Source organism: Macrotis lagotis, chromosome 3 (genome assembly GCF_037893015.1).
Source record: "Macrotis lagotis isolate mMagLag1 chromosome 3, bilby.v1.9.chrom.fasta, whole genome shotgun sequence".
NCBI lineage: Eukaryota > Metazoa > Chordata > Mammalia > Peramelemorphia > Peramelidae > Macrotis > Macrotis lagotis.
In genome coordinates this window covers 270,341,003-270,353,598 of record NC_133660.1, presented here as the reverse complement: position 1 = coordinate 270,353,598, position 12,596 = coordinate 270,341,003, and positions in this window count along the sequence as shown.

Below are 12,596 nucleotides of genomic sequence, written 5' to 3'. Positions count from 1 at the left end.
GGTTGCATTTTAGATAACTTCTAAGATTGAATTGCTGAATTTCATTTTCTAAGGCCCCTTCTAACTCTGCTACCCTATGTTCTTTGTCAGGGGCATCTCTGATTCTTCCCTTAAATCTGTTTGTGGTTCTTTACTCTTTCCCCCTAGATATTCTCTCCTCTGCCATGGGCCACCAAAACAAAAATTTCTCGTCCCTGCTTCATGCCAGTCCACATCAATCCTATCTATATTCTGTTTCCTGGAGGACTTTTCTGACCTTTAATTTTCTACTAAGCTGTTACTTGATAGTAGGCTTAAAGTGTTACTTTAATGAGTAAAGTGCCTTGATGTTTTTTTATATATACCTGTGCATGTGTATTTTCACATATATATAAATATACATACATGCACACATTATATCTATATCTATACCTACATCCCCACATAGACATACACACACACTTATAAATACATACCTACATATATTGATTGATTGCCATCCCTTCCTCTTGAAGAGGACCAAAATAACATCACTCTGTCCAGGGCAAGATACTGTATATCCCATTGTGACTGATCAAACTGATACAAGCTCAGAAGGCTCTACACAGGTTGGCCAGGTGAACATTGGAATTGGATTCTCTAAATTTATACATCTCACAATTCCTTTGAGCTATTGCAGTTCTGCTTTGCTCACAGAGTACAGTAACTTTATATGTATCTGTGTAGATAAATCACATTTATATATACATAAACATATATGTTATAAGGTTTTCTTATTGAAGACTTTAAGAAGTCTTTTTAAAAGCACAAAGGGATGGCTAACAGTGGAGTTTTAGGCACTAGAATGGACTGTGGAGGAGATATTTTTAGAAAGAAACCCTGAAAATCCCATTCTTAGGTAGCCCCTGATTCATAAGACCAAGCCAGACCCTTTATTTCTCTTCTTCTTCCAGCTCATTAGTTTTCTGGCTGTTTTATTGCCAGGGAAGTTGAGCAAGGAAGTAATAAAAGAAGATTCAAGTCAATCTGATAAGCTCTGTAGCAGCTGCTCTAGAATGAAAAAAAAATGTTTCATGGGAAGGGGTCTTATAATCAGTGATAAAATAAAGTTTTCCAGGATCTCAGCCTGGAAGTGGAATTCTAGGTTTGCCATCAATGTCATTAATTATATGTTATCTTTAGGCACCCAATCAAGTATTTATTAAGACTTCCTGTATGGCAGATGATGGGGATTCAGAAACCAAAATGGAATGACCCTAGCTCTCATGGAACTTACATTCTATTGGAAGAGATAACATGAAACCTAAGTAGATGTAAAATGAAAACAAATTTTATATGGTCTCTCTCTCTCTCTCCATGTGTGTATATATATATATATATATATATATATATATATATATATATATGCTTGGAAGGGGATAGCACTAGCAAATGAGGGAATCATAAAAGATGTCCTGTCTAAGGTGATGCTTGAACAGAGTTTTTGAAGGTAAAAGGATTCTGGGAAAGAGGAACAGTCACTTCAAAGGTTGAGAGACAGGAGACAGAATGGAAAGGTTGAGTCACTTACTTAGTTTTTCCCAGCCTCAGTTTTTTTTTTTTTTAGGTTTTTTTCTAGGCAATGGGGTTAAGTGTCTTGCCTAAGACCACACAGCTAGGTAATTATTAAATGTCCGAGACCGGATTTGAACCCAAGTACTCCTGACTCCAGGACTGGTGCTTTATCCACTACGCCACCTAGCTGCCCCAAATAACAGTTGGTTTACAATTTATTTTTTTTTAATTTTTTAAATTTTTTTGCAAGAGAAATGGGGTTAAGTGGCTTGCCCAGTGTCTGAGACCGGATTTGAACCCAGGTACTCTTGACTCCAGGGCCGGTGCTTTATTCACTGCCACCTAGCTGCCCCAGCCTCAGTTTTCCCATCCATGAAATAGAAAAAATAATGTTCTTACTTTCAACCCATTGTGAGGAAAAATGCACTCTGTAATTTGGAAAAAAGCTTGGTCGAATATGCATTATCATCAAGATATCAAATATCTTGGAGCTCTCAGTCTCCTATTAATAATTGAATAACTCAGGGCTGTGACAGTTCAGAGAGGGAGAGAGCTGACTTGGAAAAAGCATGATGCCTTTGTACATTCCAGCATCACTGGAAACAATGAGGAAAGGAGGGGTTGAGCACTGGGATTTAGAGGGAGCTGCTCCTATTACCTTGCCCTCTCGGACTCTCCCCTGGGGACTCATTAGGAAGGGATGCAAGGATAAGAAGAGACAGCTCACACTGTGGCTTGTCGACACTCCTTTTGTGGAGCCTGTCGGGGTTCATTTCTGAGAAAGGGGGGCACCACTGCCATTTACTCATGACTGATTCTTGGGGTTTTGCAAAGTAAAAGCACTTGGGTTGACTTGATTCTGAGGAATAGAGCGAGCTCTGAATTCGTACTCTCTTACATTAAACAACTTGGCTCACCTCGGGAAGGTCAATGGTCCTTCTGTCATCCTCAGTTTCCTTAATCTCTAGAATGTAGGGGCTAACATGATATCTTCAAGTTTCCTAATCGGTCTATATCTCCCAATATTATACAAGATTGTAGGAGGCTAGAGTTTCAAACACTCTCAACTCAGTTTTCCAAAACTCATCTTAGAAAAGGGACACAACCCCATTGCCTAGCAAAAAAACCCCAAAAAACAAAAACAAAAACAAAAAGAAAATGAATCTGATTTAACTAGCCTGCTTACTAGTCAAGCATAGAGTAGGTATTTCATATTATAATTGAAAAATGAAATCTTTGCCTTGGGGTGCAGCCTAGTCCAGCACAGGCTGTATTTGTAGTCTGTGATGAAATTCTCTCTGTGTTATATTGTGGGACTCCTGATCTCTCTGGGATTCAGCTTCTCCATCAAAGATAGAATTGTATTAGATAATCCCTGAGCTTCATGTTGACCCTTCATGTGTCTAAATCTATGAAAGGACTGAGATTCAGGTCTTGACTACAAAATTAGAATTATTCCCCGCCCCCCCCAAAGGAGAAAAACAGATTTGTCTTTTTACGACAATCCTTGTGAGTCAGAAAATTAATACGGCCCTCCAGGATTTGGAGTTCCTTATAACTATTGAAACTTGCTTGCTGAGCAGGCGCCCAAGGACAAAATCCTTCAAAGATCTTGGAAGACCCAAGGGATCTTTCCTCCTCCCCCAGTCTCACCCTCTTGTCACCATCTTCCAGTCCACAAAGGCTTCCCCAGGCTTCTGGCTTCCAGAATGATGTCTTTCCCCACGTTTCTGAACTTTTGATGGGAATGATTTCTGACTCAGTGCTTCAGTGGGTGGCCTTAGCTCCCTAACAAGGTGGCAGGTACCTTTCCATCAAGGGAACGGAGGTGGATGTGTCACACTAGGGACCAGCAGGCTTGAACTGGTTTAGGAAACTGGAGGAAAGCATCACCCCCGCAGAGACAGTCTTTAAGACTGTCGATGACAACCCCCAAATTTGGTAGAAGTGGCCATGATCCCAGAAAGCCAAGGATCAAACCCCAGCTCTGCCCACACTAGCTAATATGACCTTGGTCAATTCTAAGCCTCGGTTTCCTCATTTATAAGAACCACACCTGTAGTAGCTGTCTCACAGGGTTATGTGAGCAAAATCCAATAAAATCACATAAGTGCTATATAGAAGTCCAAGTTCTTACTACTTGAGCCTCACCATAATTTTTTATAGACAACCAGGGATGATTATATCTGTATTAGAAGTGGGGAAATCAAGTCACAAATTGTTGCATATGGGTTTCAAAGACTGTAATGACTATCACGTAGTGCCAATTTATCCTATGCAGCGACAAGAGCAGAATATGAAAAGTGAAGGAAGGCCAATTTCTACTCAATAGCTAGAACAACTTTCTAGTGATGAAAGCAGTCTGGAAAAGAAATTGGCTACCTCCAGGGGCAGTGAATTCCTGTGGGAGTCTGTACCACTCACTGTCTTATGGAGTTGTTGTAGGGGACTTTCAGGTTTCAGGATTGGTTTAGATTTGTCTAGGGTTTTCACTGGGGTCTGTGGATACTTTTCAAGGCACCTATAAAGTGGGTTTTAAAAAGACTTTTACTCTATTTTAAAATTTCTTTTATATAATCCCATGTATTTTATCCTATGCATCTTAAAACATAATTCTGAAAAGGCATCCCAATGCTTCACTAAACAGCTGCCCAGAGGGGTATGGGAAACAAAAAGGGGAAGAAACCCTCAACTGGAGCATCTGTGACCTTCTGTGATCAAAGTCCCCTTTTCTTGCTCTGATAGTCTTCATCCATGGTTAGAGATGGAAGGTATCTCAGAGGTCATTTAGTACAACTTTTTTCATTTTACAGATAAAGAAACTGAGGTCCAGAATAACATCCATTAGATTAGGAGCTCTGGGAGGAGAGGGATGCCTTTTGCCTCTTTTTGTTTCCCTAATGATTAGCCTACTGCCTGGTCACTGGTAGTCACATTACTGGTCTATCAGTCACAAAGATAGTAGATGACAAAGTCAAGATGTGGACCTAGATCATGGAACTTCAAATCTAAAACCTGTCCAACTGCACTGGACTGACCTTCCAGGGCTAATACATATGAAGATTCCTTCCAGCTCCACCCATTTTTTTGATTGTTGACCATGATATAGAGAAACCTGGAGCATTTGTTCTCATTATATAGCTGAGTTCCTATTAGATATGATCTGAAAAAAAAAGTAACAGAATTTGTTTTTCAGACTTGAAGACAGACAGACAGATGATAGAGGGATAAATTTAGAAATAGATGGTAGATGGATAAACATGATAAACAGATGGAGATAGATGATAGATGACAGATCAATGGAAACAGATGATAGAAATAGATGGTAGGTAAATATAAATAGATAATAGATATAAAGATGATATAGATAGATGATAAATAGAAATAGATATACTCCTTCTATGCAACTTACACCAAGAATTCCCCAGAGCACTGAAATTTAAATAACTTTCTCAGCATCACATAACCATGTATGCCATAGGTAGGATTAGAATTCAGGTCTTCCTAGTTTCAAAGCTAATTCTAGTCTTTCTCTCCTTCCTTCTGTCTTTCTCCTTGCTTCTCCCTCTCTCCTCCCCCCCCTTTCCTCTCTTCTTCCCCTTCTTTCTCTCTCCTTTCTCTCTCCCTCCCTCCCTCCCTTCCTTCCTTCCTTCCTCTTTCTCCATGCACACCTCCAATATGTGTGTGCTAGAATTGGAATTAGAAAAACTTGAGTTGCAACCCAGTCTCAGACACTTTCCAACCATGAAACCCAGGGAGAAGTCACTGAAACTCACTATGCCTTAGTCTCCTTAGCTGTAAAATGAGAATAAACCTATCTCTCAGGGTTATTGTAAGGATCAAATGAGATCATATTTGTAAAGCACTTTGCAAGCAAATCACTCTATAAATGTTAGTGGTAATGATGATGATGATGATTGATGATGATGACAGAGTGGACTAGACCTTGTGGGCCCCAATATTTCTAATTCTAGATTCATCACTCTAACCACCATGTTATCCAGTTGCCTTATAACTCTGTGAAGGAGGCATGATCGATATTATTATCCCCATTTGACAAAATGAAAAAACTGAGGCACAGGCAGCTTATAACACAGTAGAAAATTGGTATTAAAAACCACAAAGCAGTTGTTGTAAGGATCAAATGAGATCATATTTGTAAACTACTTTTCAAACTTAAATCTATAAATGTTAGTGGATGATGTTGATGGCAGAGTGGACTAGACCTCTGACACACTCTACCTGTCTGACCCTGGGCAAGTCAGTTGACCTCTTGGTGCGTTCAGCAGTTTTTATTTTTAGGTTTTTGCAAGGCAAATGGGGTTAAGTGCCTTGCCCAAGGCCATACAACTAGGTAATTATTAAGTGTCTGAGGTCATATTTGAACTCAGGTACTCCTGACTCCAGGGCCGGGGCTCTATCCACTGTGCCACCTAGCTGCCCCTCTCAGCAGTTTTCTAAGATTCTAAGTAACAAAACATGTAAAGCTGACCTGCATTGCTAGAGGGAATTTCCTCCCCCTCTCACTCCAAAACACCCCCCCACACACACACACACATCTATGTTTCATTATAGAATGAAATACAGTTCAAGTCCTATCCCCATTTCTAGTAAATGGCAGAGATGGGTCAATGAACCTAGGCCCCTCTAGACCTTCAATCCAGTGTTCTTCTCATTATAAGATGATATTTCACTTTTAAAGAGATAATATATAAAACTGATTTACAAACCAAAAAGTAATACATAAATATATTATAAATGTCAACTATTATTATAATTTTATTTGTCTTATCTTTTCCAATGGGGCTCAGTTAGAAACAATCTTGGGACAAGTTGGTATCCTGATATTAAGCTTTTATATTGAATGTTCTATGAAGTACTGCTCAGGTAGATTTAAAAAAAAACCCACAACACTGCTTTTGGTACTTGAATAAAAGTATGAGAATGTCAGTTCATTTCCCGTGAGTGCCCCACCAGCATCCCTGGTACAAATGCAGCAGCAGCAGTAGACAAGATAAGCATAATGTAAACTGCATCTTGTTCCCGTATGATTTTGATCTCCTCGGCTAAGACTCTAGATTTTAAAAGAAATATGATTATGATTTATATGACTATTGTCATGAATTCCAACTATCTGCTGAATAGTCAATTCAGGAAGGATTTCTGGGATCCCTACTATGTTTATTTATTCATGCTATATATTGAATAGCTTCAAATGTATGTTCTATATTCACCTTCTTTCCCCTGAATAGATCCTTCCTCCCAATTTCTCTTTTGTTACTGATGGATGGTATTGCCTTTGTACCAGTCATCTTGAGATTTTTCCTTCCCCCTTTCCCCCTCTGTAGGGTCTTTTGCTAAATTCCATCTAGTTTACCTAGATTATTCACCTGAATTATTTCTCACTTTCATCCCCTCCACTGGTTACAACAGTTCAGGCCTATCATCTGGTCTACTGTAATAGCCTTCTGGTTGGTCTTCCATGTCTTTTTGCTTCCCTTTCTGATCCACTATTCCCAGAGCTATCTACCAATCTTCCTCATGCTCAGACTTGCTTTTGTTAATGGTCTGCTCCAAAACTATCCATGGTTCCCCAGTACCTCAAAGATGAAAGAATTGGAATGCTTCCTAAGCATTTAAGATCCCCCTCCCCAACCACCAAATCTGGTCTTGACCTACCTTCCCACCCTAATTTTTCTGTTTTTGCCAAAGCATTTGCTTCTTCCACATCTAGCTCCTCTGTGATTCCCCACTGCTGTAAGTGATCTATTCAATCTTTAAAAGTTTTTTTGGATAATGAGGGATCAGACATTGCAGATGAGGAAACTGATTCTCAGAGAGGGGGATGTGACTTGCCTGATGTGACTGGTAAGTCTTATTTTTCTGTAGGGCTTAAAACATTTTCATTAAAACAATTCTCTGAAATGGGTAGAGCAAGTAACCTCTTCCCCACTTCATAGATGAGGACACTGATACTTCTCAAGGTAATAGGACTTCTCCATGGTTAGAGTGATCAGAGGATGTTTTCAATTTTATTGTTTTCAATTAACAAGCATTTCTTTTTTCTCTCCCACCTTCCCCTATTCCAGTTTTTTTTGAAAAAAAAAAACCTAAACTCTGGTAACAAATATGCATAGTTAAACAAAATAAATTCCCACATTGATCATATCATACATATATGTGCATATATATATATATATATATTGTATTAGGTAATATAAATACACATATAATACACACATAGACACAATATTATATTAGTGTGTATGGGTAAGTATATGTGATAGATTTTATATCAGAATGGGCATATATATATATATAAATATATGTTAGATGGATATACATTATCTCTACATAAACACAAATGCATGCATATATATTATATAAATACAGTATTATATTTGGTGAATATAGGTAAGTAAATAGGATATATTTTATATCTGTATCAGTAGGTTTAAATACAATGTACTATATGTTTATGTATATATGTGTACCTTCACATAAACATGCATGCATAGACATAAATGTGCATATAAACATGCATAGACACACTCATAGCTAGGCAATGAAGTGGTTATAGCACCAGGCCTGGAAGTTGGAAGACACAACTTTCTATGTTCAAACTGGTCTCAGACCCTCACTAGCTCTGTGATGCTGGGCAAGTCACTTAATTCTGCCTCAGTTTACTCATCTATAAAATCAGCTTCAGAAGGAAATGGTGGACCATGCCAGAATCTTTGCCAAGAGAACCCTCACTGTAGTCATGAAGAGTTGGACACAAGTGGAGTGACAGAACAACACCTATACGCACACACACAAGCACATACATATCTGTATGCAAACACACATATGCATATAGACATGTACCCATATATACACATGTATGTGTGTAATATATATATATATATATAAAAATTTGTATATATGAATTTTCTTATCTTTAAAATGTGGGTGGAGGTTGGACTTGATGTTCTTTCAGGCCTTTCTGGCTCTAACTCTAGGATCTGATGATTCAGGTTTGCTTGGAGCCTCTGCTTGTGCTTGCCTTGGCTAAGCCCCTTTGAATAAACTTGGCAGAGGGTCTGTCTTTGGCCTGAGGGCTGACAGGTTAAAAGGCTTGCATGTTGCACAACCTTTCCTAATAATTGGAGTGAAAGTTCTGTCCGGCAGTTTCCTCCTCCCCATTCTATCTATTTTTAAAGAGCTGTTCCCTCCCAGAGGGTCTTGGGGCTCTTTTGATGTCTGGCAATTTCCTTCTGTTGGATGGACAAAGAGGGGGTAGGTTTTCAGAGTATTAAGTGAGGCTCCAGCTGTCTGACCCCTCATTAAAGCCAACCGTCATGTGGTGAGTTGTTGGGGAGAAGCGCTGTGATATGTTCCGATGTATAATTCATATCCCAAGCCCTGGCAGCTCAATACTACATTTATCTCCACAGTTCAGGAGCACAGGGCAGGCTGTGCACAAGAATTCAACCCCTCTCACTCCAAAACACACCACACACACACACACACACACACACACACACACACACACACACACACACACACATACTCATGTGTGACTCCAACCTACACTCTACCCTTTATCCCCAATGGAATCCTACTTTAAGCTGAAAGAAACCAATGAAAACCAAGCTGATAGGAGGACTGGACTTAGAAAATGTCCTCAAATCTTATGGATAAAGAAGCTTCTGGATCCCCAAGTCTTGTCCCTGGGCAGAGAATTTGCGACAACATGGCAGCCGTCTTCCCTCCCTTTGGTAGTCATTTAATCCTGTTCTATTTCCCTTGATTCCAGTCTTCTAACCTTTCTTCACAGGATTTAGAGAAGTAAGGAAACTCAAAAATCATCTAGTCTAGACTCTCCCTAATTTAATAATTGAGGGATGTCCAAGAATCAGGGGAAGGGAGGTATATTAATAATAGCAAATACTGATATAACACTTGATGGTTTGCAAACTACTACATATGTGAGTTCATTTAATTCTGGATGGTAGGTGCATTATTATCCCCATTTTACAGATAAAGAAACTGAGGCAGGTTGAGATTAATCAACTTGCCTAGGCCACAAAGTCAGTAACAGGGTCAGATTTTGAGTTTGGGTCTTTCCAACTGAGGTGTAGCCCTCTATACTTGTCCAAGGTCATGCAGATACTTTAAAAAATTATTTATTTAAGGTAACCGGGTTAAGAGTGACTTGCCCAAAGTCACACAGCTAGGCGATTATTAAGCGTCTGAGGTCGGATTTGAACTCAGGTCCTCCTGACTCCAGGGCTGGTACTCTATCCACTATGCTTCCTGGCTGCCCCCAACTTCATCTAGCTGCCCCCGGTCACATAGATATTTAGCAAGGTGCACTGCAATCCTTTTTTATTTAAACCCATCCCTCTTTTTCCCTGCATCATGAACTCTAGGTTTCAGTCATGAGATATGGGTTTGGAGCTTGCTTGTTGCTTATTATTTGCATGGTCTTGAGCTGCACTCTTCTCTGGGCCTCAGTTTCCTCATCTGTAAAAGGAGTGTTTGAGAATGTATGATCTCTAAGGTCCCTACCTCTAAATCCTGTGATCCTTTGCTAAAAGGATCATAGAGGAAATAGGGGGAGAGCAGGGACTTGAGTTAGACTTTGAATGATTGTCTAAGCAGTTATAGTGTCCTGTCCTAAGTGCTTTACAATTATTATTCAATTTGATCTTCACAACAACCCTAGGAGCTAGGGGTTATTATGATTCCCATTTTACAGTTGAGGAAACTGAGGCAGACAAAACTGTGACCTGTCCAGGGTCACACAGTTAGTACATTTCTGAGACTGGTTTAGACCTTAGGTCTGAATCCAAATCCATTTAATAGAGTGTTTGGTGACTGATAGGTTGAAGAGAATGGATAGCTAGGGAGTGCAGTGAATATCATGCTAGACAGAATAAGGAAGACCTGAGTTCAAATTCTGTCTTAATCACTTACTTGATGCATAAGTGGTCCTGGACAAGTCACTTGGCTAACCAATTTAAGCCTCAGTTTCTTCATCTGAACCTCTGGTAGTGCAATGGATAAAGCACTGGACCTGGACAGTTTGAGATGATGGAATCATTTACATTGAATCAGCCAGGTGTGAGGCAGATAGAACTCTGGGTTTGGAATCTGGAAAACTCATTTTCCCAGGTTCAAATCTGGTCTCAGACATTTTCTAACTGTGGGACCCTGGATAAGTCACTTATCCTTGTTTACCTCAGTTTTCTCATCTTTAAAATGAGCTGGAGAAGGAAATGCAAGGAGTTGGATATGACTGAAAAATGAGTAAAAGACCTAAGACAGTGAAGGGAGGTGGATGTTGGGGGAAGGATAATGGCTTTTGTGATGAGAGGGATGTTATAGACTCTAGTTCCCTCTTTGTGTTGTTATCTCTCTCACAGTACTTTGTACCTTTCCCATACATCTAGGTCCTGATGTCTATCATGGACTCTCTTTTGTCTTCTGTACTCAAATGAACATTCTTAGAGGGCAGAGATTTGGGGTTTTTTGTCCATTGTTCAAAAAGACCATGACATCAGGGAGGTGACATCATGACAAGCACATGAATTAGATTTGAATGGGGGGGGTGTGCCAAGTCACCAGCCTCACTTTCTCCTGGAGAGTCATCTGGGTCCAGATATGGATCAGGATGACTGGAGACTGATGAGAGGCAATCAGGGTTAATTGATTTGTCCAAGGTCATACACCTAGTGTCTGAGGGTGGATTTGAACTCCCATCCTCCTGACTCCAAGGCCAGTGCTCTAGCCACTGGGGCATCTAGCTGCTAGAAGAAGGAGGGGAAACCTAGGATTGCAGTTGGAAGCCCTGGTTCAAGTCCTAGCTATGGCAGTCACTAGTTTGATGACTTTGGCCAAACCAATGTTAAGTGGAGATATGGACACTGACTTCACAGGGTTGCTACAAATTTCAAGTGCTTGCAAATTATCAAATAATAAATATGCTATTGATAATAAGAACTATCATATCTCAGAAAGAGAAGCAAATGAGATATTGCAGACAGAACTACTTTGCAAAACGTAAAAGGATCATATAGATATAAAGTAAGTCCATATGCTGTTTACACTAGAAGGTAAGCTTCCTGAGGGCAGAAATTGACTTTTACTTAACAAAAACTCAATACTATTTATGGCAGTAGTAGGCCTTGATGATTGATTGGCTGATGGATTAATAAGGTATCATTGGCTCCAGAGTCTTGTATTTAATACTTTACACAGTGCCACATACATAGTAGGTGCTTAATAAATTCTCATAGACTGAATCTCTGTCTGAATGTACATGACAAGTAACTAAGGGATATCTGTCGAATTCAATTTGATGTGGAGGCTAACTGTAATGGTGAGGTTCTCGGCAAGCCCTGTCTAGTCAAACCCCACTCCTCCATAAGTCCTTCTCTTTTCATATCTTCACATACAGTGATGTCTGCATTTATTGAACTCACAGGTTTTCCCAAATAAACTGAAGTTTCACTCTATTCTACCTGGCCCTTTCCAAGTATTTTTCTTGTATGACCTGGCAGGCAGAGATGTGTCCTGTCCCCCTCATCTCATTATAAGCTTCTTGAGGGTCCAGACCCCACTTTCTTCCTTAGATCCACACTATACTTACTGGTAACTTCTGGCTACACAAGAAGGGGCTAGGTGTACATTTGCTGATTGATTCAAGATGCCCAGACCCTCTTGTGTCTATTAACAAGTATTCAAGGGCTGTAAATGTTTCCCTGAATAATCAGCCAACAAATATTTATTAGGTGCTCATTACTTACCAGTTACTATGGTAAGTGCTGGGAATACAAGGAAAGGCAAAAAAATATACTCACCAATCTCAATTTCATTGAGTGAATAAAGGATGAAGACCATGATGATAATGATAGATAGATAGATAATATTTATATGGCATTTCAAGGTTTGTGGAAGCCTTTACATACATGAAACAACCTTATAAATTAGGTTTAATTAAGGTAAAGTGATTATCAAGTTTCTGAAGAGGGATCCAATCCTCAGTCTTCCTTACTCAACATTTAGCAACCTCTCTG